The sequence below is a fragment of the Lynx canadensis genome, chromosome B3 (assembly GCF_007474595.2).
Source record: "Lynx canadensis isolate LIC74 chromosome B3, mLynCan4.pri.v2, whole genome shotgun sequence".
In the NCBI taxonomy this organism is placed as follows: domain Eukaryota; kingdom Metazoa; phylum Chordata; class Mammalia; order Carnivora; family Felidae; genus Lynx; species Lynx canadensis.
In genome coordinates, this window is record NC_044308.2 from 22518965 (window position 1) to 22525238 (window position 6274).

The 6274-nt window shown below is 41.9% G+C and overlaps 1 pseudogene; it reads left to right on the forward strand.

The window, feature by feature from the left end:
• The first annotated feature begins 4414 nt into the window (after positions 1–4414).
• Positions 4415–5536, forward strand: LOC116738117 (annotated as a pseudogene).
• Positions 5537–6274: the final 738 nt, after the last annotated feature.

Consider the following 6274-nt stretch of genomic DNA (forward strand, 5'->3'; position numbering starts at 1 on the left):
AGAGCTTTTTCCCTGAGATCAGGAACACAACAGGGATGTCCACTCTCACCGCTGTGTTTAACATAGTTTGGAAGTTCTAGCATCAGCAATCAGACAACAAAAGGAAATCAAAGGCATCCAATGACAAGATGAAGCCAAGCTTCGCTTTTTGCAGATTGACATGATACTATACATGGAAAATCCGATAGACTCCACCCAAAGTCTGCTAGAACTGATACATGAATTCAGGCAAAGTTGCAGGATACAAATCAATGTACAGAAATCAGTTGCTTCTTATACACTAACAATGAAGCCACAGAAAGACAAAAAAAGAAACTGATCCCATTCACAATTGCACCAAGAAGCATAAAATACCTAGGATAAATCTAACCAAAGATGTAAAAGATCGTATGCTGAAAAGGTATAGAAAGCGTTAGAAGGTAATTGAAGAAGAGTATAAAGAAATGGAAAGACATTACCTGCTCATGGATTGGGAGAATACATATTGTCAAAATGTCGATTACTACCCAAAGCTATCTACACATTCAATGCAATCCCAATCAAAATTGCACCAGCATTCTTCGCGAAAGCTAGAACAATCAATTCTAAATTCATATGGAACCACAAAAGGCGCCGAATAGCCAAAGTAATTTTGAAGCAGAAGACCAAAGCAGGAGGCATCACAATCCCAGACTTTAGCCTCTACTACAAAGCTGTCATCATCAAGACAGCATGGTATTGGCACAAAAACAGACACATAACCAATGAAGACAATAGAAACCCCAGAACTAGACCCACAAACATATGGCCAACTCATCTTTGACAAAGCAGAAAGAACATCCAATGGAAAAAAGACAGTCCCTTTAACAAATGGTGCTGGGAGAACGGACAGCAACATGCAGAAGACCACTTTCCTCACACCATTCACAAAAATAAACTCAAAAGGGATAAAGGACCTAAATGTGAGACAGGAAACCAGCAAAACCCTAGAGGAGAAAGCAGGAAAGACCTCTCTGACCTCAGCCGTAGCAATCTCTTACTCAACACATCCCCAAAGGCAAGGGAATTAAAAGCAAAAATTAATTACTGGGACCTTATGAAGATAAAAAGCTTCTGCACAGCAAAGGAAAACAACCAACACACTAAAAGGCAACCAACGGAATGGGAAAAGATATTTGCAAATGACATATCGAACAAAGGGCTAGTATCCAAAATCTATAAAGAGCTCACTAAACTCCACACCCGAAAAACAAATAACCCAGTGAAGAAATGGGCAGAAAACATGAATAGACACTTCTCTAAAGAAGACATCCGGATGGCCAACAGGCACATGAAAAGATGCTCAACGTCGCTCCTTATCAGGGAAATACAATCAAAACCACACTCAGATATCACCTCACGCCAGTCAGAGTGGCCAAAAGGAACAAATCAGGAGACTATAGATGCTGGCGAGGATGTGGAGAACGGGAACCCTCTTGCACTGTTGGTGGGAATGCAAATTGCAGTGCAGCCGCTCTGGAAAGCAGTGTGGAGGTTCCTCAGAAAATTAAAAATAGACCTACCCTATGACCCAGCAATAGCACTGCTAGGAATTTACCCAAGGGATACAGGAGTACTGATGCATAGGGGCACTTGTACCCCAATGTTCATAGCAGCACTCTCAACAATAGCCAATTATGGAAAGAGCCTAAATGTCCATTAAATGATGAATGGATAAAGAAATTGTGGTTTATATACACAATGGAGTACTACATGCCAATGAGAAAGAACGAAATATGGCCCTTTGTAGCAACGTGGATGGAACTGGAGAGTGTGACCCTAAGTGAAAATAAGCCATCAGAGAAAGACAGATACCATATGTTTTCACTCTTATGTGGATCCTGAGAAACTTAACAGAAACCCATGAAGGAGGGGAAGGAAAAAAAAGAATAAAGAAAGAGGTTAGAGTGGAGAATCCAAAGCATAAGAGACTCTTAAAAACTGAGAACAAACTGAGGGTTAATGGGGGGTGGGAGGGAGGGGAGGGTGGGTGATGGGTATTGAGGAGGGCACCTTTTGGGATGAGCACTGGGTGTTGTATGGAAACCAATTTGACAATAATTTCATATATTGAAAAAAAATAAAACCAAAAGAAAAGTAAAATAAATAAGGAGAGGAGTGAGCTTGTGAAGATGGCAGAGTAGGAGAACCCTTAGCCCAATCCTCCCATATTTACAACTGATATCATCCACATTCAGTCATAACCTTAGGAGTGATCCAAACACTGGCAGAACTACATGAGTAAATACAGAGAAGAATCTGCATCTGAAACATTATGAAGGTCAGAAAGGTGTAAGAGTGCTGTGTGAAGGAGGGAAGGAGCTAGCTATGAGTGAAGAAGGCAGAGAAATGGACACTTGAATCATGGAGCTCACATGTGGAAGACCAATCCCTATAACATTTGGCTTTAAAAGCCAGACGGGCTGGGAGGTGGGGAGTTAAGATGACAGAAAAGCAGGGAAATCCTAAGTTTGTCTCATCCCTTGAACACAGCTAGATAGTTATCAAATCATTCTGAACACCAAAGAACTCAATTAGAGGTTTGAGAGACAAAAACTGCAAGTCTGCATGTAAAAAGGTGAGCATTTCCTGGAAAGTAGGAGGTGTGGAGAGTTGATTTGTGGGAGAGAAACCTGCAGGTATGGTGGCATTGAGGAAGCCTGCTTACGGAGGCTACCACAAAGTATTATAAGCAGTGGAGCACAAAATCTGAACTTTTAGAAGTCAGCTACAGTAGGGGATGTATCTAGTTTAAAGGTGCTCAGGTGGAGAAGTGGGGAGGAATCCCAGGAGTGACAGCGTGGTCTGAGGATCCCTGTATCACAAGAAAGACAGGTGGCCCCAATGTGCTATGCTGTTTCTAGGCATAGGAGTGGGTTACTGGTGCCCACAGGGGCACCAGATTTCTGCTCTGTTTTTGACATAAAACCGTGAACTATTGGGCAGTCCTGTGACCACTTACTTCACATGGGCTGGCAAAAACGTGCTGAGACCCTCCCCAAAGGAACAGAGTGGATCCACACCAGGCAATCCTAAAATTTGGAGTTTTGAAACTCAGTAGTGCACCTGAGATAAATAAAAAAAAAGCTTGGACACAGGCAAGGTGAATGCAGTGTTCTGATGAAAACTGGGATACAAGAGGGGTGATTGATTTCTCTTCTGTGACCATTTCCTAGAGAGTGGCAGGGCGGGGCCACTCTCCAGAGCTGGAGTGGGGGGGGCATCCATGTTCATCCTCCCTACTAGCACTGAAAAACTTCAGGAAACAAAACAGCGCCACCTAGTGGAGGCTGGAGCCGCTTACACTAAACCCCACACCCTGCACCTTGGAGGCACATTTCCACTGAAACAAATCACCTGAGAATCCATGCAGCAGGCCCTCCACCAGAAGACCAGCACAAGCAACTTGCCTACACCAAGAGGGCTGAGTAATATTCCTTATATATATTAAAATAATAAATGACTTAAAGAAAAAAAACAGATGAACATAGGGAAGGGGAAGGAAAAATAAATCAAGATAAAAAAAAAAAAGAGAGGGAAGGGTGCCTGGATGCTCTGTCAGTTAAGTGTCTGACTCTTGATGTCATCTCAGGTCATGATTTCATGGTTCCAGAGTTCAAGGCCCACATTTGGGCTCTTCACTGACAGCACAGTGGAGCCTGCTTGGGATTCTCTATCTCCTTCTCTCTGCCCCTCCCCAATGCGCTTTCTCTCTGTCAAAAATATATAAATAACTTAAAAAAAAAACAACAGAGAGAGGAACAAGCCATAAGACATTCTTGAGTATAGAGAACAGACTGAGGGTTGATGAAGGGAGATGGGTGGGGGGGATAGTCTAAATGGGTGATGAGAATTAAAGATTGCACTTGGGATGAGAACAGGGTATTATATGTAAGTGATGAATCACTAAATTCTGTTCCTGAAACCAATGCTCCACTATATGGTAATTAACTTGTATCTAAATTGAAGAAGAAGAAAGAAAGAAAGAAAGAAAGAAAGAAAGAAAGAAAGAAAGAAAGAAAGAAAGAAAGAAAGAAAGAAAGAAAGAAAGAAAAAGAAAGAAAGAAAGAAGAAAGAAAGAAAGAAAGAAAAGAAAAGAATGAAAACTTAGGCTCATAACCTGCAAAAAACATTCTATCTGTGATCAAAAAACTTCCACGAACAAAAACCCAGAGCCAAATCGCTTTACAGATTATTTCTACCAAATACTGAAAGAAAGTTAATGCCATTATTCTCAAAGTAATCCAAAAAAAAAAAAACATAAAAGAAAGGAAAACTTCCAAATTCATTCTACGAGTCCAGCATTGCCCTGATACCAAAAGCAGATAACAACACCACTAAAAAAAGAGAACCACAGAGGCCTATCTGAATTACCTTCATCATGTCTGGTACGACCATGTTCTCTCAGATGAGCATCACTGGGCTATTGGCCTGGGCTGTGTAGATGCAATGGATCCAAGTTCAAAATGGCAACTTTAAAATGTACTGCCTATAGGGTTAAATTGTAGGGCTAACCTGTAGCCTTGAGAAAGAACAGCTTTGTTTTGACACGATAGGTTAAGAGATAACAGCCTTGTCCTATCAATCAAGGGGACAAAAGTTCAAGGAAAATCAACTGGATTAGAGTTTGATTGGATTGGGGCAAGGGCATGTTGAGAACTTTGAAAAAGTGGCGCCGGAGGCAGGGTCAAGGTGGTCAACTGGTTGTGGCTTAACAGCAGAAGGTCTGAACTGTTTCCACCCCCATCTGGGAACTATTTCTTTGTTCTGTTCCCAGGTGATGATAAGATGAGGTGGTTGGCTATAAAAACTCTGTACCCAGGCTGTTCGAGGCCGCACTCTTATTAAGAGTGTCTGTCCCAATCGGTCGGCCTTGCCTCTCATTGCAATAAACTTTGCTGTGACTGTCACTGGTACCCGTAGCATTGTTTCAGGAGTTGTGTGGATGCAACATTGCCAGGTAATTAAAGTCAATCAAAAAGCATCCAGAAAATTACCAAGTCTATGAAAATGGTTCCAGCAGCAACATATACCCAAGCAGATAGGGAGCTAAAACCAGCTCAAGTGTATTGAAGTAGGATCTTTGGCCCTCTATGAAAAAGCTGATACTTATTAAGGTGCCTGAAGACAAGAAGAAACACCTTCTTATTGATATGTCCTCAGATTGAGGGTTCTGTGGTAGTATTCATTCCTCAGTTCCTAAACAGATGAAAACTGAGGTGGCCACATTCACAGCAGCAGAGAAGAAGTTACACTTGTTGGAATTTGTGGTAAAATCACCAATATACTTCATAGGACTCACTCTGACAAGTTTGTGGTGACCTTCAAAGAAGTGGGAAGAAAACTTCCTGTGATTGGAGATGCATCTGTCATTGCCCTTGAATTACTAAATTCCAGATATGAATTTGGTGAAGACTATATCATCTTTAATCTGTTTACGTCTGTTATCTCCTACAAGATAGAAGAAAAGGTCATCTTGTCCCTTGATATCATTGCAAGTGCTGAGAGCACTTCTTGAGGAATGGCCTTAGATACTTCCCCTAGGTTCTTAGTTGCCCAAGAAGACATTTCTGTGGGAAGGAACAAGTGTCCCTTGTTCTTTAGAAGTGAAAATCAGTCTCTCATAAATGCTACCAGCCTGGTTCCCAGTAGATCAGGAAGAGAGAGTAGAACAAAGAAAGTATGGTTCCTAAGCAACTCTTCAACACAAGGGAAGAAAGAGTTGAAGACTCCCCAATGAAGAGTGCTGCTCAACATACAGTTATCTGGTCCCTTGTGGTCACAAAAAAAGATATTGCTGGGTGGACTGGGGAGACTCTCAGGCCCTGAGCTCTCCACCCAATCTGCCCCCTGGGACTTCATTGGAAGATTGTGGTCTCCTGGCAAGAAAGAATTCAAGAATGTACAGACAAAGGTTGAGCAGTGCAAGTGAGAAGTTTATTAAAGTGAGGGTACACTTAGAGATGTGAGAGCAGGCGAGCTTAAGGGAGAGCTGTGCCCGGGTTTGGGTCTTCTATCTTGTATTACAGTTGTTAACTCAGAGGTAAAACAATTATTATTTGAGGAGAGGATTACTTTGAGAGCAAGGTTTCTTTCCTTTTCTCCATTACTTGGTCAGGGTTTCTGCCCTTCTTTGAATTGGCCTGGGTAGTTTCATCTGGCTTTTTTGTAGGATTGTTTGTGGAATGTGGCAAACACAGGTTGCTAACTTTCCTAATAACGGGCCTTGACTGACCTTTTGATGGCTTCAGGCGTC